This window comes from Callithrix jacchus, chromosome 5 (assembly GCF_049354715.1).
Source record: "Callithrix jacchus isolate 240 chromosome 5, calJac240_pri, whole genome shotgun sequence".
NCBI classification, from domain to species: Eukaryota; Metazoa; Chordata; class Mammalia; order Primates; family Cebidae; genus Callithrix; species Callithrix jacchus.
In genome coordinates this window covers 125,676,345-125,701,242 of record NC_133506.1, presented here as the reverse complement: position 1 = coordinate 125,701,242, position 24,898 = coordinate 125,676,345, and the positions used below count along the sequence as shown (strand labels likewise).

General features: G+C 36.3%; 1 long non-coding RNA gene across 1 annotated transcript in view; it reads right to left on the bottom strand.

The window, feature by feature from the left end:
* The window catches only part of LOC103793351 (uncharacterized), a 175,088-nt gene that overhangs the window by 84,186 nt on the left and 66,004 nt on the right, over positions 1-24,898 (bottom strand). Inside the window, exons 4-5 of the long non-coding RNA XR_008481670.2 lie at positions 8,658-8,712; positions 3,816-3,983 (exon numbers count right to left, since the gene is read on the bottom strand). This is a non-coding gene — a long non-coding RNA (uncharacterized LOC103793351). The remainder of the gene's footprint in view (positions 1-3,815; positions 3,984-8,657; positions 8,713-24,898) is intronic.

The window sequence follows — 24,898 nt, the reverse complement described above, 5'->3', positions numbered from 1 at the left end:
TCTAGTGCTCTCATTACAAAGTAAGTGAAGTATTTGAGTAGATATATGTTAATTCACTTAATTCAATCATTCTACTTTGTATTCAACAAATCACAACACCAGTTTGTGGCCCATAAGTATATGCAACTATGATTTGTCAAATACAATCAAAAGCAAAAAGCAAAACAAAAAATCCTGCTAAAAAAAAAAAGAACCTGTGGAATCAACTTAACTAGTTCTCATTCTCCTATTTACCCCCTAAGTCATCAAGTTACATGCTTTAACATGTTTTAAAATATATCTTGCATTCATTTAGAAATGCCAGAAAATATAATTACATAGGAAGCAACAATGTACCCACCACCCAGCTTAAGAAATAAACCAATACCAACATGGTTGAAGCCACAAAGAACCACTTCCCAATTCCAATTATATCTCCTCTCTGTCCCTCAGAAGCTAATTAATGTCCTGAATTTGGAATTTATTATTCTAAGCTTCTTTGTACTTTTACCATCCACATCACACAATACGTGTCTTCTAAACTATATGTAAGTGGCATGCTTTTACCTTTGTATGGCATATACCGTATACTTTCTCCTGCACCTGTCCTTTTTGATGCTCTCTGCTGTATTTGTGAGATAATACAGTACATTCTTAGCATGGAATAGTATATAGTAGTGAAAGAAAGAGAAGTGTAAACGATGCTCTGTATTTGTTCTGCAACTGCCCTGTAACTACTAATGCCTTATTGCAGCCTCTCTGGCCTTCAGACATGGACCATTATCACTGCCTTAAGTCTCTACCTACTCTAAAGTAACTTCCATTATACTGCCATACAGGTGCCTAAAAACGCTACTTTCAAGATGCTAAATTGTGCAAAAATATTTACTGAATCTCTGCTCTTTACCACATCAGGGCCAAGTTCCCATGCCTAACTTTCAAAATTTCAATGCCATGCTCACATCCTTCAGCCCACCCTGAAGGTCACCTGGAGCACCAGGGGGCAGTTCCCACACACACATTCATGGTTTTCTGCCTCAACTGTCTGTACCCCTTTCTGCCTGCAGCTCTGGATACAGGTATGAGCTCAGCCTGCAGTAGGACAGGCCAGGTGAGTTATTGCTCCAAGCAATAAAGCAGCACAGAAGCTGGTAAATAAACACCAGGGTTTTTTTGCCCAGAGTGGGACACTCCTGAGACATGCTCTGTGTGGCCTTTTGGAAGGTCTCTAGGAAGATGGAGCCTTAGTTTTCCATAGTGGTAACCCATTCATTCACCTAAACTTTACTGGCCTTTTTTCTCTTCCTGTCTCACCTTCCCACTGTCCATGTGTGCCTCGTGGGTTCACCTCCCGCAAAAACTATTTATACTTGACTCCTTGCCTGAAGATGTGCTTTTTAGACAATTGCCACCAAAATTGGCCCCAGATGGTTATTCTCAGAATACGATTCTGAAGTTGAATCACTTGTCAGTCAATGACAAGGGGCATCCTCCTGCTGATGGTAAGTGAGGTCCTAATAAGCCTGGTGGGCTGCAGCCTCACAATTACTAAGATGCTCACCTGTGGTGGGTCAAGTGCAGGTTGAAGGGATCATGCATTTACTCTAGCACTGGAAATGTATAACATTAGCTTATGGGCTTTCTCTAGCACTGAAAAGATAGTAGTGCAATTGCAAATTGTAAAGATTCTAGAATTAAAATAGTTTTGTCCAATGTCCTAGACATCTTAAAGAAAGAAAATTACAGTTTGGGATAGCTAGCCATCAACTCGTAGCAAGCTGTAGGAGCCAGAAAGCCTACAGGCATCTGTAGAGCTACAGAGAAACCTATGCATCCCACAGCCAGAAGACAGACGATGCTACAAGTCATGCCTAAGCTTTGATCTTAAAAATGGTGGAGTTACAAAGAGATTGACTTCATAGCTTAAAATGTCCCCTATATAAAAACCCAAAGTGCTAAAATGGTAGCAGTAGGAACTAGAAACTTAAGATGAAAATCTCTGTGGGCTGTTGACCTTAGGAATTTTGAACTTCCTGAATGCTCTTAGGAACTTTGAACTTTGGAGTCTCACGACCCCTCCAGGTTTTCAGAAACAGCACCTTGCCCTCGCTAGTAAAGAAGAGGATACCACAACCTGAATACTATTGCTTAAGAAAAATGCCATGCAAGATGGTTTTTGACTATTCATAAATTACTCTTGGCTCCCTTCATTGTTTCTAGATCAATAACTAGGGTCAATTATCAGTACAGCCCAGGTGAGGAATTACATTGCTGCTGTGGGAGGAAATGAATTATTACCAAAATAGCTGAGGGATATGGCTTCTGTGTACTTAGGAAACCAAGAGAAAAATGCCTGGAAATTGAAATAAGGATACGGGACCAAGGATGGTGAAGGGAAAAATATAAGCTTAGATAGGAGATAATTTACTGGTAAAAAGGAAACTTTCATATGACTTAAAATTTAACCTGGCAAACACCCATAGAGCCTTTCCTAATACATTGCTGGAATAATAGCCCCTTGAAGATTGGAGAGGATAATGGTCTGCAGAAAATTAGGTGCAGATGCCAGAACAGGCTTAGCAAAGGATTAAAGGGATCAGAAGGTCCAGTTTTAGCATCCGCTTGGAGTTGATATCCTGAACTCTGGGACGCTGTCCTTCAAAATGTGGTATATGTGTTGATCAGACAGCCTATTATACGGTGCTATCTCCTCAGTAGTCAGACTATATGGTCTTGGAACCAAAGCTCTGTTTTATCTTATTAGAAATTAAAACTGAGATATTTATAATAAATTTATTTTTTGATTTGTAGTAATACAAGCCTATCACATGTTAACATAAATAATATTTTATTAACAATAACTGTATTCACCTAAAATATTTTAGCAAGAAGAATGGTTTGTTTTGTTTTATAAACCTCTCATTTCTGGCTTGATTAAAAACATTTAGTCTATAATTGTTAATAATGTAAGGACCTTCCATTCTGCCTTTCATTGCCCATGTCATGTAACTGTTGATAAAACTCATCATTGTAGAACTAACAACACATCCATGATGTTGCTCTCAAGAAATTCATTCAGCTGAGAAATGCAGAGGGAAATTGAGAAGTAAAACTTCAACAGAATACTTTCAATTGACTTCCCTAGAGATCAACAACATGGACTGCAATAAATGATCTATTTCTGTTTTTGCTAAATGATTATTAATTTAGAGATTATTTGCTTCTGTGGTAACTTGCTAAACAAGCTATATTACAATGATTCATTTACATATTTACTAACCATAATGAGTGTTTTTTACACATCTGTTATAACATAATATATTCTGGATGCTCATTTTTAAGCATACAGAATATATTATGTTATTAGCATCCAGAATATATTATGTTATAACAGATGTGTTAGTAGTACATCATTTCTACTTCTGAAGAATGCCAAATCTAGCCAAGGCAATAGATTGCAAAGAAATCATTACAGTCAGTGGATATTGATTATAATAGCCGTAGGAACAATGGAAGTCCATTTAACTCTACATTTAACATGTAAATGGTAAACATTTAATGGTGCCTGTACAGGTAAAAGAAGGTTTTGACAAGGAAGCAGACTTTGAGATGAATCAGGAAGGACTAGTAGGTTATTTTTCAGGTTAAGATGAAGAAGACGGCCGAAGAAATTTTACAAAGAGTTAACAGAAGGTGAAAAGTCATACAGACTTGAGGAACTGCTGCATTTGCAGACATACAAGCAATTTTGTGGTTGGAATATAGGGAAAGAAAGGATGGAGACGGACACTGGGAAGACCATAAAGGCCTTGCATAGCATAATGAGGAGTACCTACTTTGTCACGTAGAAGTGAGTTTCATGACTGGGTATGGTAGCCCATGTCACCTGTAATCCCAGCACTTTGAGAGGCCGAGGTAGAAGCATCACTAGAGCCCAGGAGGCAGAGGTTGCAGTGAGCTGAAATTGTGCAACTGCACTCCAGCCTGGGTGACAGAGCAAGACCCTGTTTCAAAAAAAATTAAAAAAAATAACTTTATGAAAAAGAAGTGAGTTTCACGAAAAAATTAACTTTATGAAAAAGATTGAGTTTCACATCTGCCCACACCATTACCTAGCAACAATGCATACATTTCTGAAATTGCTAAGGTATGAAACACGCAGATATTCTTTCAGATATTTCCTCACTTCTTACACAGAACACAATGATTGTCAGTCATAATGTTGGAACCTAATGATTTGCATTGTTTAAGAAAACATGGTTAGGCAGTGGTAGTAGCAGGAAAGAGAAGGTGGATGTGGTGGCAAAAACATACCATATCATAGCCCCCATCATAGCAGGTGGAAGAGATTTACAAGGTACCCCAGAATGTCAAAGGATGTCAGGATGCAAGACTGAGATTGCAACAGCTCAGGCCACTACTATTTCCTTCAATCTAGGGGTGAAGATGACACAAATTCTCACCCAGACCTACATTCAAAAATTCACAAATGCCTTTTATGTCTGCCCCAAGTTAGCTATGACCACGAGAAGGGACAGGTCAGGAGAGGTGCCATGGGGAAAAAAAGCTGCTCAATTTTTTGAGCCATGCTCCATAATCAATGACCACATCACCAGTGCCACTGTCAACCACGCTCCATGATCAATAACCACATCACTGGTGCCACTGTCAACTATGGTGTGCTACTCTGTGCCCCATAATATAGTCTTCTATTTTAATGTTAACTATCCAGGTATTGCAGTGCTCATGTTCAAGTAATCCTTGTTTTACTTCATAATGGTTCCCAAGTACAAGAGTCTTGTGCCTAATTTATAAATTAAACTTTAACATAGGTATGTATGCATAAGAAAAATTATAGCACATAGAGGGTATCATATTATCTAAGGTTTCAGGTATCCACTGGGGGTCTTGAACTATTTCCCCAATGGACTAGTGGGGGAACTACTGTACAAAGATCTACCTCTCCTGAAAATTCAACTAACTATAAAACACTGCATTTGGGGTTTAAAAAGGGGGAGAAAAGAAATGGAGGAAAGAAAAAGAAAGAGATTGATTGACAATAACAATTCTTACATGATATTTACTACATAACATCTCATTTTGTTACTATGCAAATACATATTAGTAACCCAGTTTTATCAATGAGGAAACTGAGGCACAAAGGAGCTAGGATAGATATTAAATGCTAAGGTTGGGTGGGATAAATCTTATGCAGTGTAATGGTTAATATTGAGTGTCAACTTGATTGGATTGAAGGATGTAAAGTATGGTTCCTGGGTGTGTTTGTGAGGGTGCTGCCAAAGGAGATTAACATTACAGTCAATGGACTAGGAGAGGCAGAACCACCTTAATCTGGGTGGGCACCATCTAATCAGCTACCAGCATGACTAGAATAAAAACAGGCAGAGGCATGTGGAAAGACTGGCTAAGTCGTCTGGCCTCCATCTTTCTCTCTTGCTGGCTGCTTCCTGCCCTTGAACATCAGACTCCAAGTTCTTCAGCTTTTGGACCCTTGGACCTACAGCAGTGGTTTTCCAGCACTGTCATCTTCCCTACTTTTGAGGTTTTGGGACTCAGACTGGCTTCCTAGCTCCTCAGCTTGCAAATGGCCTATTGTGGGACTGCACCTTTTGATCATGTGAGTCAATATTCCTTAATAAACTCCCTTTCATATATACATCTATCCTATTAGTCCTGTGCCTCTAGAGAACCCTAATACAGGCAGTCTGTTTCTAGAAATTTAGCAATCAATCTCTGTACTGTTCTACCTTTGAAAAAGAAAATAATATGTTCGATATTATGGCAAAAAAGAAGTGACATCACACTTAACTTTAAAAAGAGAAAACACTTAAGATGTATTTTGGCAAACACTTTCAGTACATACAGGTGTGTTTGTTTGTTTTCAAGAACTATTAAGAATAATATTCAATGGACCACAGGCCTGTGAATACTGTTCTGGAAAATCCATGTGTTATAATGGAATACTCTATGTTTGTTCAAGCTCCTGTTTTTCACCTTTCCCTGAAGCTTCCTAGAAATTTATCATTTGAGGCTCTTGCTCTGGCCTTTGAACTAAGGCTGAAAGTTGGGACACAAACAGGATATTTCAGGAAAACCTAAAAACCGTTGCTCAGAATATTGGGAGTATCCAGAGGTAGCCGGCACTCTCACTGAGAATTGTCACCTCCCCTAGAGTCCTAGGTCTCAATTGCAGGCCTTACAAATTGAAAATAAGGAACAGTTCCCTCTTCTCTCTAATCCTCAAAAACCTGGCACAATGAAAAAACCTCTGAGACTGAATAGTAAAGCTCTATGGAATACAGGTGAATTCAGAACCTCTTAGGAACCAAGACTTCAGGTTGCACCAGTGCATTGGTGAGCTGATTCTGGACTGAACTTAGGTGAGTGTATTAGTCTGTTTCATGCTGCTTATAAAGACATATCCAAGACTTGGCAAGTTATAAAGAAAAAGAAGTTTAATGGACTTACAATTGCACATGGCCTGGGAGCTGGGAGGCCACACAGTCATAGTGGAAGGTGAAAGGCACATCTTATATGGTAGCAGACAAGAGAGAATGAAAACCAAGTGAAGGGGAATTCCCCTTTTTATATCCTCATCAGATCTCATGAGACTTATTCATTACCATGAAAACAATATGGGGAAACCACACCCATGATTCAATTAGCTCCCACTGGGTCCCTTCCCACAACACATGGGAATTATGGGAGCTACAATTCAAGGTGAGATTTGAGTGGGGATATAGCCAAACCGTATCAGTGAGAAACAAAAATGAATTTGAAAAACTTTTCCTCCATAAACCCTGACCAGTGTCTCTCTTTTATAAATATCTTATATGTTGAGGGAAGCAGGGTGCAAGTTACAGGATGACAAAAAGAGAAAAATAAAGAAAAAAGAGAAAATGACAGGGATAACTGATGGGTGGATGGGAGAGTGATGGGGGTGGTCAGGGAGAAGACAAAGGCAAAGAACAGGTCTAAGAAAAGTCAGAGAGGAAGCAGAGTGTACTGAGTATTTGAAGTTGCTTATCAATTTCCTGGTTAGCGAAAGCCTCATTTTGTTTAGGTATCTAATTATTATCACCCCACCCCACCCTACACATATGATTCAAAAGAGGGTAAGCTATTCCTGCTGAGGGAAAGCCCTGATTGACATAGGTCAGTCATGGTGATACTGTTTTTCTTGCCAATGATGAAGTTCAAGGTGAAGTTAAACTAACTGAGGCTCCAACAGAGGTCTGCCATGTGGCTTCTGCAAAATGTTTCTTCTCCTAAGGAAACACAGAGTGAGACAGTCCCTGATGATATTTGCCTGTGTCCCCACCAAAATCTCAACTTGAATTGTATCTCCCAGAATTCCAATGTGTTGTGGGAGGGACCCAGGGGGAGGTAATTGAATCATGACAGCCAGTCTATCCCATGCTATTCTCATAATAGTGAATTAGTCTCACGAGATCCAATGTGTTTATCAGGGATTTTGCTTATGCTTCTTCCTCATTCTCTCTTGCTGCCACCATGTAAAAAGCATCTTTCACCTTCTGACATGATTCGGAGGTCTCCCCAGCCATGTGGAACTGTAAGTCTGACTAAACCTCTGTTTCTGCCCAGTCTAGGGTATGTCTTTAATAGCAGCATGAAAACAGACTAATACACCCCTTTCTGCCTCTGGCTATTGTCACATCTGGAGGTGAAGCCTGAATCTGCTTCTGTCCTTCTTCCACAAGGAAAATGAGCTTTAGAAAGCAGACTTTACTGCCAGTGACAGAGATGGAGGTATGGAAGAACACTGGATTCAAAATTTAGCTTTTCCTGAAACCATAAACAACTCCAGTGTGTTAGTGGCTTAAGGAAGCACACGTTCACTAGTGGAAGCACAGCCAAACTACTCCTTAAAACTTTCTATGTGGATGTGACATGCTTGCTCTCTGTGTACTGTCCAGAACATGTTATAGGCTAAGCTCCAAGTCAATAAGGTGAGGCTAAGGTGGTGTGCATGGGGGAGTGAGGGGAGTGAGGGGAGCATAGAATCCTCTTCTCACAGGGACAGGGCAAGTCATGTGACCATAGCCAGAAACATTTAATCCTCTTAGAGAGAAGAAATGAAAATTTGGGAACAAAAACTCATCAGCCAAAGTCCTTGGTGACATTATTGAGCCACTAGTGGAAGCACTCCAGGACCCTATTTCTGGATTTCCACTTCTGTGAGATAAGATACTTCCTTATTGTTTAAATCTGAGTTTTCTGCAATTTATGCTTTTTTAGAAAAGAGCACCCTAATTATGGAGAGAAAACACCAAATGATTTGCTCATATTCAGAAATGGAGGAAGAAAACTGAAATTGTCAATGGACCAGGCAAAAGACAGAACCCTAGGCATTGACTGTCCTTCCCAGAAAGATCAGCTTCTCCCCTCAACTGTGAAAAGGAAAACAAGGCTTCCTACAATGCTGGATAGTTCTAAGGCTAGATAATGAAGAACAAATACAGCCAGGAATTTCGGGCAGTGTGATGGGTGTACGCATGAGTTTTTATAGATTTTGTTCCCATTTGGTTAAATACATGCGTATGTACCAATGAATCTGAGAAAGAAGCTCAAAATGACATTATTTTTTCTTACCAGTTCAATCATATATATCTTACAAGAAGGAAAATAAAATGTACCTGTTTATATCTTCTGTGGAGTCCTAATCAGGAAAAAGAAGTCAGGCTGGTGGGACTGAGGAAAAGCAAAAAGAGGAAGCAGATAGGCTATGAGTCTGTCTTGCCTTGCTTCATGGCCCAGGACATGCCCTACTGCACAAATAACACACAATCTTCCTGGACCCAGCTATCACCAGACCCTCGGCTGATAAAAAACTGCAAGTTAGCTCACTGCAACATTGGCATTATCAGTATGGCACAAAGCCCTCTTCAGCATACAACACCATCCTATAAAATCCCCAGCAAGCCTTTGTCTCCTTGCAGTCAGCCCCTCTCTTACTCATCTGCCCATTGCACCCTTGTGACATATTTTCATACTTTAATGAATCTGTCTTTCTTTACCTACAACTGTCTTGGTAAATTCTTTTACCACCCACACCATCAGCCTCAGATAGTCATGAATCACCTGCAATATCTTCCACTTACTCATTCCTTCATTTCAGTATGGTCCAATACAGTCTCTCTGCCAAGCCATAAAAGTATATAAATATATGCACATAAATATATATCACTAAATAATTGTAATTGTAGTCATATATATGGTATATGCATATATGTAGATTTATTTATTTATTGTCTCAAGATGGAGACTTGCTCTGTTGCCCAGACTGGAGTGCAATGGCTCCATCTTGGTTCACTGCAATCTCCACCTCCTGGGTTCAAGCTGTTTGCCTGCCTCAGCCTCCCGAATAGCTGGGATTACAGGCATACACCACCATGCTGGGCTAATTTTTTGTATTTTTAATAGAGACAAGGTTTCACCATGTTGACCAGAGATTTATTTATTTTTATATATGTGTATATATTTTTTACTATATATATGTACAATTTACATGAGAGAGGGCAGATTGTAAAGTCTATTTATCTGATAAAACACAATCTTATCAAAGGGAGTTTGGTAAGAGAGGTAGACCTAAAAGATCTGCTTAAGCTACTGCTACAACCTAAAATGACCTGGTAAGAACTTTTACTGAACTCACTGAAAGAAAAAAAAAAATTAATGAAAACATTTGAGCTGTACAAGAGGGCAGACTCAAGGGAGTTACAACAATCATCTTTTGTTTTGTTTTATTATTTTTTGTTTCTTTTTCTTTTTTAGGAACGTTGAAGCTGTGACCACAGAGGTGATTGGAGAATCACAGCCCTCCTGAAATGATATCCAAACAGAAAATTTTCCAATACATATCCTAAAATCACAGAGCATGTAATTCCACATCAGCTCCAGGAAAGCAGCATCTTTGCTTAGGATATGGAAATTTGGAAGCTCATTGCTATAATCTGTGGTTATGATTTCAAGCTCCCCCAGTGATGCCGGGAATCAAACCACAGACTCCTAGTGCTAGGAGGCTTTATTGTAATCCAATAAAACCTTAACAACTAGTCTTCATTTTTATGATAAATTAAGGGCCTCATTTACTTTGAAGCAACCCCTCTGCCCTGGAGTTTACCTCACTGTGGAAGCAGTCCTAGAGAAACACTCAATTCAGATGGGGTAAAGACAGTGGGGGGGAAAGAACCCAGATTCCCCACCTTGGTTTGTTTCATGAGTTCAGAAACTTCCAAACAAGTGAAAAGCTCTCTTTCAAAAGAACTGATCTTTTAGTATAAGCCTCTGCTTGAGATTTTTTACAATATCTTATGGACACTGACTTCTTAACCTGACCCTTTAGTCAGTCACAGAATGTCACCTTGAAATCATAAATGGGACATCCGGAACTGAGGCCATGTATACTATCCCCCCACTTTCAATTTAATTTAATTTTATTTTATTTTATGTTGGCCAATTTGAATTTTTATCCAGAAGCTCAAATTCTGCCCCAATTGCCAGTATTTGCTTTGCTGCTATGTCATCTTTGTGAACTCATTTGTTCCAGAATGACCTTTAAGTCCAAAACAAACTAAAAACAAAGATCATACTTATTTTACAACATTAATTCCTTTCTAAGATTCAAGGCACTGGGAAATCAAACTACACAACACCTACATATGTGTTTTTAAAGAATTCCAGAGGTCAGCTTAGAAGGGTCAAAAATGTTTAAACCCTACACTAGAGGGACACTAAATTATGGCAAATTTGAAATGAAAACAGTTTTCAAATTTAAGTTCAAGATCTCAATTAAACCTTCCTCAAATTAAGAACAAAGCATAGGCAGCAACTTTGCATCTACCAAATATTCCATAACTAACATCTTAAAAAAGAATATTTTAATGTCGAAATTCTGCATTTATTCAACCAATTACTAATTAAATGTATTCATTTCAAATATTCATTCATGAGTAATGCATGCAGTAGAAAATGTATACATTACAACAAATTAGAAGTTTCAAGACCAGTATTTTAGTTCTAGGCAGGCAATTGACCAGCTCTGGGTTCCTCAGAAAATCAATCATTGTGAGAACTTAAAAATGAGGTAATTATTCTAGAACTAATCTTTAGGAAGAGTTCTCTCTTTTGAATACTAATAGTTTATTACTGAATAAAATTCAATTAATATTTGAATTTGAATTCTATAAAACACATTGAATAGAGACATGAGAAAGCATTACTAAAGCATGCTCAGTTATCCATGAATAATCCAATTCACATTTAGATGATTCAGAGTCACTTGTAAATAATTATAATAATGGCTAATAATTAACGCTCACTCTGTGACAGGCACTGATTTGTCCTAAATGCTAGATAAACATACACACATTAATTCTCATCCAAACCATATGAGTTACATTCTATTAACATCTCTCATTTTACAGATGAGGATGCTGAGGCACAAAGAATTAAGTATCTGCTATATCTCACATTGCTAGAAAGTCAGCCAATACCTAAACACAGAAAATTTAGTTACCAAGTTTGCATCCTTAATCTACATTTAATGTCTCCAGTAAGTGAAGGGGAACCAGATTAAAGCAGTAAATATTGAATATAATTCAGCAACACAGTTTATTCTGAATGCATACACTTAAATACTAATGTTTCTATACCATTCATATCTGGAAGAGAATATGGTGTTTATTCAGAAAGTAGACAGTCTAATATATAGATCTCCAAGGTAATCTCGGAAGCCTATTGATCCCTAGTAAATATGTCTTTTCTTCTATGTTATTGATATATTTTTGATGAAAGTATTCATAATAAAGATAACTCATTTATGAAACACATACCACTTGTCAGGTAGTATGGATGGTAGTCTACAAACATGGCCAAAACATTTGGTGTCCCTGCATCAGTACTCTCAGTTATTCATCTCTTACCCTCATTCTGGGCTTGGCGATGTGACTTCCCACAGCCAGTGAAATAATAGCCATAGTAAATGGGATACGAGCAGACTTGTAAGGTCCTTGTGCATTGGGTATTGGCATATCGTACTGCTCTTGTCAACACTGCTGCTTGGTAAAAAACCAATGGTCAAGTCTTCTCTGTTCCCCCAACTGAAAACAAAGCAGCCACCAGATATGTGAGTGAGGCTATCCTACAGTGAGGCTATCCTACAGTGAGGCTATCCTACAGTGAGGCTATCCTACAGTGAGGCTATCCTACAGTGAGGCTATCCTACAGTGAGGCTATCCTACACTGAGGCTATCCTACAGTGAGGCTATCCTACACTGAGGCTATCCTACACTGAGGCTATCCTACACTGAGGCTATCCTACAGTGAGGCTATCCTACAGTGAGGCTATCCTATCCTACAGTGAGGCTATCCTATCCTACAGTGAGGCTATCCTACAGTGAGGCTATCCTATCCTACAGTGAGGCTATCCTACAGTGAGGCTATCCTACAGTGAGGCTACCCTACAGTGAGGCTATCCTATCCTACAGTGAGGCTATCCTACAGTGAGGCTATCCTACAGTGAGGCTACCCTACAGTGAGGCTATCCTATCCTACAGTGAGGCTATCCTACAGTGAGGCTATCCTACAGTGAGGCTATCCTATCCTACAGTGAGGCTATCCTACAGTGAGGCTATCCTACAGTGAGGCTATCCTACAGTGAGGCTATCCTACAGTGAGGCTATCCTACAGTGAGGCTATCCTACAGTGAGGCTACCCTACACTCACATATCTGGTGGCTGCTTTGTTTTTAGTTGGGGGAACAGGGAAGTAATATTTCTTATTTTAGTAGATTAAAACAACAAACATGTATTATTTCTTGAGAATCTCTGGACTATCTGACCCACCCAGATAATCCAGAGATTCTCAAGAAATAATACACGTCTTTTTGTTTTAATCTACTAAGTTCTGGAGTGGTTTGTTATACAGAAAAGTCTAAATGATACACGCATTATGCCAAGTATTTAACAAACATCATCTCATTTAATCCTCACAATAACCAGGCAAGGTTAACATAATGTGATTATGTTGTTTTCAGTATAAATAAACTTGTGTCAATGAGGTACTTTCAACATAGTTAAACTGCATGGGATCATAGAAACTAGTGTATCTCAAACTGTAAGACACAAAGCATTTACTCATGACATTTGCCACGTAGGAGCTACACTGAGATTGATACTATAAAGAAAGAATTCTATATAAGAGTAGCCTGCCCCATTTGCATGTTCCTTACCATGCTAAATTTTGAGTAAAAATTATATTTCAGATAATTTCCAAAAATCATATTTTGGATAATTTATCAGTGAGTAGTAAATTAGACATTATTATTACTAATTCTTTGGCAAATTAAAGATGTTAACTTTCTGCAAATCCTGATCTGTGGCTGATATTTTGACTCTGCTTACATATGATAGCAACTCTGGTTCAGATAAGTAGTTGCTTTATCACTCCTGTTATATTCTAATTCCTAAAATGTTTTTATCAAATACCAATTAATAATCTCTCTATAGCTATGATGTCTCAAAAAGTAAAAACAATAAAAATGTTTTTAAAAAGATAAAATACCCCAATGAATAATATATAATAATAAATCTTATGGGGCCCAGATTCATCACAGACATTTATTGCATCAGTTAAAAATAAATCTAAGGGATTATCACCTATCAGACTTGTTTTCTAACATCCTTAAACCTAGCAGTGGCCCTAAAAATAATTATTCATTTTCAAAGCATTAATTTTAATATTCCAGGTTATATTAAAATGTAAAGGAAATGGAAAATGAAAGCCTGAGACTATGGAAGATGGAGTCAAAAAAGTTTGAGGGAGAGAAGAAAGACAAAAGTGACCTTGTGGCTAGCATGAAACTCAATGTTCAGCTCCATCTTCTATATCCAAATATCCGGAAAGGCCAGTCATAAATTCAGTCCTGAGGAACTCAGCCCAGTTTCTACTGCACTTGTTAGTAGGTAGAAATTTGATATATACATTTAAAAACCTGGAAACTCTCTTATGCATGCACAGCTTTTCCACGTCCAGTTTATTCTCAATTTTATGATTTTCAATAAATAGGAGAATAAAAAAGGAGGAAGAAACAAATTTATCCAAGCTGTGAAATTTTAGATATTATAAAATGCTTTAAAATTAGTGGTTTGAATGAGGTTTATACTATTTTCCTTTCCACCATCTCCCCAACAAAAGAATATCCCACATTACTGATTCCAAGGGGGTAATATTTATTTAAAGATAATTGACAGCTTCAGCTAATCATTTCCCTTCTCTTTCCAAAGGAAACAGTGGATTTTGTAATTCCAGATGCTTTCTTTATACACTGCAGCAGTCATATGATTTCTCAGTAGTAAATTGGACATTATTATTACTAATTCTTTGGCAAACTAATGGTATTAATTTATTAAACTACAGCACAATATTTTTATTTTATGATGTATCCATGATTAGCAGGTTTTCTTGCTCTATTTTATTTAAATAGAAATTCCATTTGAAAATAAAATGTATTTTCTTGGATTTATCATCCCACCAATATTTGCTCAATTGAGAAATCATAACTTTCAGTTTAATTTAGTTATAATTATAATCCTAACTATTCCATTCCAGACCTGCTTAAAAGAATAATGGTTAATGTTGTTGATACTAACAACTACATTATTGTACTGACAATGGTTGTCTCATCACATTGCCCTCCCCACATTTGGTTCTTGTCCTGCCTTCTCTTTTAGAAATTTAATATATCATTGGCATATACTCATGTAATGTGAAAAACTAAATGGGTCTACAGAACTGATTTTGAAAATTAACAGTTCTTTTCCCCTTCCATGTATTGTATTCCTGTTCCCCAGAAGCAGCTACTTTCTATTCTCTTAGATGTTTCTTATGGTATTTACTTGCCAATATCTGAGCAACAAATAATATTATTTCTTGATTTTCAGTTTTAGAGTACTGCCTATTGGCATTTGATATAAGAGATATAAAATGTTTTAGCTGTATTATGTTTTATATAATATAAAATATTTTATTTCATATTTATATTTTATAGTATTATGTATTTTATTACTATCACTACAAAATCTGAGGTTTTAACTCCTAAGCTACCTCTACCCCCAACAACTACTCTCCATACACTCACTCTCCCTGCAGTCTCTCAACGTCGCTATATCAAAATTTGTTAGATTTGTACTCAGTCATGATACTATTATTACTATGCAAATATTTTTCACAACTAAGCCATGTCATATAGTTCAAGCATACTCTCTTTCATACCTTTGCTTATCATGGAGTTGATGTTTATTTTGTTTTGTTTTGGTAATAATGTTGGTGCTTATTTTTCTATCAACTAATCACAATTTTGTACCCAAATTCTCTATCAGAAATAATTCCCTCCTCAGTTACATTTAAGGTATTCTACTATTTTCAGCCACTTAAAGACTATGCCTGGCATCCTTCGTTCTACACTTGCCACTGAGACCAGTTGCTCTCTACATTCACATTTTGTTCTCATCCTTGACTTTTCTTTCACTGTCTTTCTGGACATTCCTCTTATTTGTATTGCAAACTCTGTGTCCCCCCTTGTGTTTGTTTACTCCTTTGAATTGAAGGAGTATATTCTCTTTTTTTTCTTTTATTTTGAGACAGAGTCTCGCTCTGTCACCAGGCACCAGGCTGGAGTGCAGTGGCAGGATCTCTGCTCACTGCAACCTCTGCCTCCCAGGTGCAAGCAATTCTCCTGCCTCAGTCCCCTGAGAAGCTGGGACTACAGGCTGTGTCACAATGCTCAGCTAATTTTTGTATTTTTTAAGTAGAGATGGGTTTCACCATGTTGACCAGAATGGTCTTGATCTCTTGATCTCGTGATCTGCCTGCCTCAGCCTCTCAAAATGCTGGGATTACAGGCGTGAGCCACCGCACCCAGCAGAGGGAGTATATTCTTTAGTAGCACTAATAAATAAAAATGAGGTAAACTTTTAGAGACTTGAATATCTAACATTTTCACTTAATACATGTATATAGAATTCTAGGTAGAAAATTATTTTCTCTCTAAAATTTAAAAATATCATTCCATAATTTTCTAGCTTCCAGTTCAGCTGTGGAATCTCAAAGTCACATTGCATTTTCGCAGGCAATCAGCCGCATAGTCTCATTATACATCAGGAGTGTCTCTTGAATTTGTTCCCTTCTCCTCATTCTTTTGTCACTGCTCCAGCCAAGATATTTGCCATCTCTTCTCCACACTGCTATGATACTGCTCATGGATTTCCCAACATCTAGACTTTCCTTCTCCAGTGGTTTTCTATTTCCAAACACCAGTCTGATCATTCTACTCCCAAGCTTAAAATTGGAAGGTGACTTTTTATTGCTTATTTTTTAGAATGTCAGCCAAGATCCTTCCCTTGGTCCTACTTTACCTTTACATCACCTCCCATTCCCACCTATCATTATTCTTTCCTCTAACCACAGTGAAGAACATGATATTCCACTTTTCTACATCATACATATTTTCATGCCTTGGAAGATCTTTGTGGAATGCCAAGCTGACTGCACTCCTGCTTATCCCTAAAGACAATGACACGGTATAGAGAAAAAAAAGCACAGAAGGATTGCTTGAGCCCAGGAGTTTGAGAACAGCCTGGGCAAAATGATGAGACCCTGTCTCTACAAAAAAAAAAAAAAAAAAAAATTAAAAAAAAGAAAGAACCAAACTCAGAGCTGAACTGAAGAAAGTTGAAGTGCACAAAATTATGCAAAATATCAAGGGATCCAAGAGCTTGTTCTTTGAAAGAATTGATATATGCAAGCTAAACCAACAGAAAAAAAAAAAAAGAGAGAGACAGTCCAAATAAACACAATCCAAAATGACAAGAGAGATGTTACCACTAACCCCACAAAATACAAAAACCTTCAGAGGCCATTATGAGCATGTCTATGCACATAAGCCAGAAAACCTAGAAGAAATGGATAAATACCCAGAAACATACAGTCTCCCAAGATTGAACAAGGAAGAGGATAAATTTCTGAAAGGATTGATCCAAGTTCTAAAATTGAATCAGGATTAAGTAAAAAGCCTACCAACCAGAAAAAGCTCAGGATCGGACAGATACATAGCCGAATTCTACCAGATGTATAAAGAAGATCTGGTACCATTCCTACTGAAACTATTCCCAAAATTGAGAAGGAGGGACTCCTTCCTAACTTCATGACCAAGTAGGCTTCATTCCTGGGAGACAAAGTTGGCTCAACATACACAAATCAATAAATGTAATTCACTAAATTAAAAGAATTAAAATCAAAACCCATATGTTCATCTCAATACATGTGGAAAAAGCTTTCCATAAAATCTAACATCACTTCATGATAAAAACCCTCAAGAAACTAGGCATCAAAGGAACATGCCTCAAAATAATATGAGTCATCTATGACAAACCCACAGTCAACATCGTACTGGATATGCAAAAGCTGGGAGTATTAAAATCAGAACAAGGTAAGGATACCCTCTCTCAATATTCCTATCCAATACAGTACTGGAAGTCCTAGCCAGAACAATCAGGCAAGAGAAAGAAATATAAAGCATCTAAATAGAAAGAGAGGAAGTCAAACTATCCCTGCTTGCAGAGGATGTGGTTCTTGTCCTAGAAAACCACATAGTCTCTGCCCAAAAGATCCTTGACATGATAAACAATTTCAGGCAAGTTTTGGGATATAAAATTAATGTACAAAAAATAGTAGCATTCCTATATATCAACAACATTGAAGCTCAGGGACAAATTAATGATTTAATTTTATTACAAAAGCCACGAATAGAATAAAATACCTAGGAATACAGCTAACCAAGGAGGTGAAAGACCTCTACAACGAAAATCATAAAATACTGCTTGAAGCAATCAGAGATGACACAAACAAATGGAAAAAAACTCCATGCTCTTCGATAGAAATAATTTATATTGTTAAACTGGCCACAGTGTCTAAAGCAATGTACAGATTCAGTGCTATCCCTATCAAACTGCCAATAACATTCTTCACAGAGTTAGAAAAAACTATTTTGAAATTCCAATGAAACCAAAAAAGAGCACAAATAGCTAAGGCAATACTAAGCAGAAAGAACAAAGCTGGAGGCATAACCTTTCTCAGCTTCAAACTATAGTAAAAAGTAACAGTAACCAAAATACCATCATACTGGTACAAAAGCAGACACATAAGCCAAGGGAACAGAATAAAAGCCCAGAAATGATTTCACACACCTACAACCATCTGATTTTCAACAAAGCTGACGAAAACAATCAATGAGGAAAAGACCCCCTATTCGATAAATGGCATTGGAATAGCTGGCTATCCATATGCAAAAGACTGAAACAGGACAACACCTTCCTTGTCTTCTATACAAAAATAAACTCTAAATGTTTAGATTAAAAGCTAAAACTATAAAGACCCTGGAAGATAACCTAGGAAATACTATGCTGGACATTGTACCTGACAAAGATTTCAAGATTAAGACATCAAAAACAATTGCAACAGAAACCAAGCTCAACAAATGAGATCTAATTAAATTACAGAGCTTCTGCACAGCAAGGAAACTATCAATAAACAAGCATTCTACAGAACAAGAGAAAATATTCGTAAGCTATATATCCAACAAAGATCTAACATCCAGAATCTGTAAGAAACTCAAACAAATTTACAAATAAAAAGGAAGCAATCCCATTAAAAAGTGAGAAAAGAAATGAACAGACACTTTTCAAAAGAAGAAGCTGGGCATGGCAGCTCACACCTGTAATCCCAGCACTTTGAGAGGCTGAGGTGGGTAGACCCCCTAGAGACCAAGAGTTTGAGACTAGCCTGGGAATCATGGTGAAACCCCATTGCTACAAAAAAATATAAAATTAGCCAGTCACGGTGGTGTGCAGCTATAGTCCCAGCTACTACAGAGGCTGAGGTGGGAGGATTGACTGTTCCTTGGAGGTGGAGGCTGCAATGAGCCCTGATCATGCCACTGCACTCCAGCCTGGCTAACAGAATGAGACTGTGTCTCAAACAAAACAAAACAAAACAAAAAGACATATGCACGGCCAACAAGCAATGTCCGACATCACTAATCATTAGAGAAATAAAAAACCTCAATGAGATACCATCTCACACCAGTCAGAATGGCTAATATTAAAAAATAAAAAAATAATAGATGCTGTCTAGGTTGTTGAGAAAATAGAACACTTACACACTGCTGGTGGTAATGTAAGTTGGTTCAGCCATTATGAAAAGCAGTTTGACATCTTCTCAAAGACCTTAAAACAGAATTACCATTCAATCCAGCAATCCCATTATTGAGTATATACCCAAAGGAATATCAATTGTTCTGCCATTAATACACATGCACACGTATGTTCATGGCACCACTATTTACAATAGCAAAGACATAGAATCAACATAAATGCCCATCGACAGTAGACTAGATAAAGAAATATGGTACATATACACTGTGAAATACTATGCAGCCATAAAAAAGAGTAAGATCATGTTCCTTACAGTACCATAAATAGAGCTGAAAGCCATTACCCTACGCAGACTAATACACAGGAACAGAAAACCAAATAGTACATGTTCTCACTTATACGTGCTAAATATTGAGAACACATGGACACAAAGAAAGGAGCAACAGACACAGGGGCCTTCTTGAGGGTGGAGAGTGGAAGCAGAAAAAGGATTAAAAAAATACCTGTCAAGTACTAGGCTCATTACCTGGGTGACAAAATAATTTGCACCCCAAACCACATGCAATTTATCTATATAACAAACCTGTTCATGTACCCCAAATCTAAAAGTTATTTAAAAGTTAAAAAATTATTTATATTTTCCTCCCTCTTGCTACTGTCCTTTCTATTAGGTTGGTGCAAAAGTAATTGCACTTTTTGTGTTTTTTGCACCAACCCATTACTTTCTTTTACTGCCAAGCCTCTTTAATAAACAGATTAGCTTCACTGTTTCTATTTCCACTTTCCCTAGTTACTCCATATCCCACTATGATCCAGTTTCTACTCCAACAGGCTTCTGATATTACTCTCTCCAAGAACATCAATTTTGTCTGTGTTGCTGAACACTATAATACATTTGCATTTGGATATGCTGACTTTCATGTAACATAAAAGTGGAGATGCTCATTATGTTGTTGAAAAATAGGCCTGAGGCTCAAGAGAAAGGTTCAGGTTGAGGACATAGATTTGCAAGTCATTAGGATAAAGAAGTAAATATATCTCTATATTTATATATATATATATATATATGTGTGTGTGTGTGTGTGTGTGTGTATATATACTATATACATATATATATATATCTATATCTATATAGAGATATATCTATGCTATCTATATCTATATACATATATATATATATCTATATCTATATAGAGATATATCTATGCTCTGTATATATATGTATATCTATATATATAATCTTATATCTATATATCTATATCTATAGATATAAGATCATCTCTTTGAACATATGTGTGTGTATATGTATATACTATATACACACACATATATACAAAGAGAGAGATGATCTTATATCTATCAAGCAAACCAAGAGCTTAACTTTCTACCTGTCTGTTCATTTTTTATAAATTCTCTCTTCCTCTAACTTTTATGATGTCTAAATTTTCCTGGGTCCCCCCCTTCTGACTTCTCCTACTTTTGTATCTTTGCTTCTCATTCTCTTCTCATCTCTTTCATGCTATTGATATTTTGAGCTCTTTCAAAAGCCTCATTGTTACATTCTATGAACCTTCTCTGAGCAATAATCTTGGTTTCAGAACTTGACTGTCATTACTCCTTATAGCTTAAAGACTTGCAAATCTACATCTTCAACCCAAACCTTTCTCCTGAGCCTCAGACCCATGTTTTTCAACAACATAATGAGCAACTCCCCTTGTATGTCTCATGAAACTCATCATATTCAAATGTAAATGAATCATCTTCTATCCCTACCTGGCCTATCCGCCTACATTGCCTAATGGGAAATGACATCAACACTCTCCACATTCCTAAGTCAGAAATTCAGAACTACATCATCTTCCTTATTCCCAAGATGTATGCAATAGAAAGTCCTTTTAATTCTTCCTTCTAAGTATCTTAAATCAATTCATTAATTCTAGTCCTCTGCCAACCTCTTAGTTCATGCTAACTTCATATTTCATGTTGACTACCACAACCTCTCCTAAATAATACCTCTGCAACAGTCTTGCTTTTTTCCCAATCCATTATCCCCCAGTAGAGTCAAAGTAATATCTCCAAAGTGCATATCTGTTTATGTAACTTCCCCATTTCAACTTTTCAATGAATTTCCATTGCCAGGAGATTGAAATATGGTTTATAAACACCTTCAAAACCAGGATCGTCTCACCTCCTGAGCTTTATCTCATGCTGTTCTTTTCAGTCTACATTCAGCCTCCTTCCAAGAGGAAAGAGATCACATTTGTCTTTATCATCACTTTAACCCCCAATGTTATATACTGTGCATGTTTTTACATGAAAAAATACATAAGTGTATTGTTACAGTATAGTAACAATATAAAAATTGTCACAGAACGGGACTTATTAGAAAATTCAGAAATAGACCCAATTATAGGTACAAATTTAATATGCTATAAAAGCAGCATACCGTAACATTGAGTTAAAGATGGACTATTTAACAAGTTGTATTGAGGTAACCATATAAACAAAATAGCATTGGATCCTTTTCTCCTATCATACTCCAGAACAAATTCCAAATGAACAAGCTATTTAAATGTAAAAGTTTAAATCTAGCATATACAGTCAGTAGAGTATAATGGTTACAAACAAGGCTATGTCAAACTGCCAGAGTTTAAATCTCACTTACCAACTGCATGAGTTGAGCCCCATTTATAGAATTAGGAAATAGTACCTACATCTTTATGTTATTTCAAAGATTACATGAGTTAATATATAACAAACACTTGGGAAGAATCTGGCAAGTTGTAAATACTTTATGAATTAATTTTGCTATTATTAATTGCATTGAGTTTGAACTTTGATATACCTATTTTTTTTACTTTGAAAGCAGTCATTTTATTCTGACATATTAAATATGTCTTCAAGGATAGCTTGTGTAATGATGTGTGAATGAAAAAAAATGCAGAATTCATACACTCGAATTAGGCATGAATGAAAATCATGGTAAATCCATTCTATCACAACCAAGCCATACAATTCGAATGTGGTGAAAAGTTCCAAAATGTGAATCTTTAACACCAATGAGATAAAGTTCACAAGAAACAACAACAAAAATTCAGACAGATTCATTGCATTTTAATTTAATTGTAGCTAATTATCTTATTGAGGATGTATACATAGAAAGATAGCAGATTTCTTTTTGTAAAGCTGTGCCTAGATATCCATTCTCCATCATCAAACCATGAAATTTGGTTCAAATAGAAAAATGAAAGAAAAGTACCCACAATCTTTGCATTTTATTGAGTGGACCACTTTGACTTCCCAATTATCAATAGAAGCAAATATAGATAGGATTATAAATTTTATTGTTAAACAAATGAAATTATTCTACAAATCAAACTATGTCACTTATATAAATATATGTCATTCATTTTTAAAAGTCTTAGGCTAAGATGTTAAACTTGACGATTAACATCTTAGAGTTAAAACAAAACACTAGATTCAGCTTACAGATTTTCTGGAAAAAAAAAGAAAAGAAAAAAACACTAGAGTTAAAACAAATATTTTATGCTTGTATATCATCTCTGATTTTTTTAAATAATATTGCTACAATTTTTGTGCATCAATATAGATGTCCATTTAATCTAAATTAATTTATAAATGTATGCAATTCCAGCAAATGGGATCAGATTTTGCTTTAAAGCCAGGCTTTATGAGTTGAGTATTCACGTCATTTCAAAAAACAAATAAGGAAAAATCGTAAAGAATACCATGAATAAAGATGAATGTGTGGTAGTGAGGGAAGAGAGCCTTGCCAATATCAAAAATACTATGAATTGTCTAGAATTAAAACAGTACAGTAACAATACAAACATTGTCACAGACCAATCTAGAAAATCCAGAAATAGACCCAATTACAGGTATAAATTTAAGATGCTATAAAAGCATATCATATCATAGAGTTAAAGATGGACTATTTAATAAGTTGTATTAAGCCAACTGAGTAACCATATAAATAAAATAGCACTGGATCCTTTTCTTATATCATACCCCAGGACAAATTCCAAATGGATAAGCTATTTAAATGTAAAACTTTAAATCTGTAGTACTAGAAGTGAATTCCTTTACAACCTGAAAGTAAGAGAAGCTTTTCTATGACTCAAGTCCTAAAGAAATAAAAAATTAGAAAGATAAATTTGATAAAACAAAAATTAAAACTTTTGCATAGCAGAAGATTACAGAATTAAACTAAAAGACAAAGGACAAAATATTAAAATATTTAAAATTTTTAATCATCAAATTTTAACATGAAACACTTCTAAACATAGGGAAATTGAAAACACTAGCTATCCAATAAATAATGGGCTAGGTTAACAAAAAGAAAGTTTACAGAGAGAAATGCAAGTTACTCTTGACCACGATAAGAGAAATACAAATCAAAGCGACATTGAGCTACCTCTTCTCACTTATTTATTTGTCAAAAGCCAAAAGTTTGAAAATATACTCTTTGTAGAAGTCATGAGGAAACAGACGGTTCCAATGTTGCTGGTTAGAATAGAAGACAAAGGATAATTTTGCAACATATGCCAGTATTATATATGCCTCTACTGTTTCACTCAGCAATCCCACTTCTAGGAAGCTATCCACAAAGCCACACTTATGCAATACATAAGGGGTACATGCACCAGATTGTTCATTGCAAGACTTTTCACAGTAGTAAAACACAGGAAGCAACCCAGTTGTCCCCTAGGAGTCTGACTGAATAATCTACAGCACATTCACACATATAAACTACGCAGTTCCACAAAGAGACAAGGAGTCCCACTACATAATACCAAGACACAATTTTGAAGATGTGTATGAAGTAAAAAGAACAAGATGAAGAAAAGTTGTTACATTATATCCCCACTGATATAAGACAGATTGATATAGGAATATATTAAACTACCTACTTATAGTTCAAAAAAAACAATAAAATAATAAACCTTAATTTTTAAAAAAAAAAATCTACATGGACCAAGAGAAGAAATGAGGTAGCTTTTTTAAAAAAATCTAGATGGACCAAGAGAAGAAATGAGGTAGCTTTAATCTACCTCATTTTAGATATTTGCCTTTGAAACCATGTAAATGTTTTACATAATTACAAAACATAGTTTTTTATAATACAATGTCAAAAAATTTAAAAATAAATAACTAGCCTTAAATTTATTACAGGTGCAAATATAGTTAGTGGCATAGTCACATGCAGAGAAACTAAACTGTGTGACTTTAAAACAATAATCAATCTGCACATTCCAGAAGGGTGTACTCTAATGTTATAATATGCTGAGGACAAAGACAACTTCCGAAAAATAAAATTGTATACGCTTCTGTAATTATATTGTTGGTATTAGCATTGGTATTGCTATTTCCAGACTGTTCTGAGTACATTATAGGAACAAAGAGATGAGTATTTTTGTAATACTCTAATTCTATAATCCCCGGTACTATTGAGATCAGGATTACTGAATTGGAGGAAGAAAATAAAGATGTGATATCAAAGTGGGTTAAGTGAAAACCACAAATAGTTCTAAATCTGAATTTGAAGAATCAGTACAAACTCATGACTTTTTAGCTTTAAAACCTATCTCTATATTTCTTAGTATTGCCCACTAATACAGCCATCCCAGCAGCAATGATGACCTCTA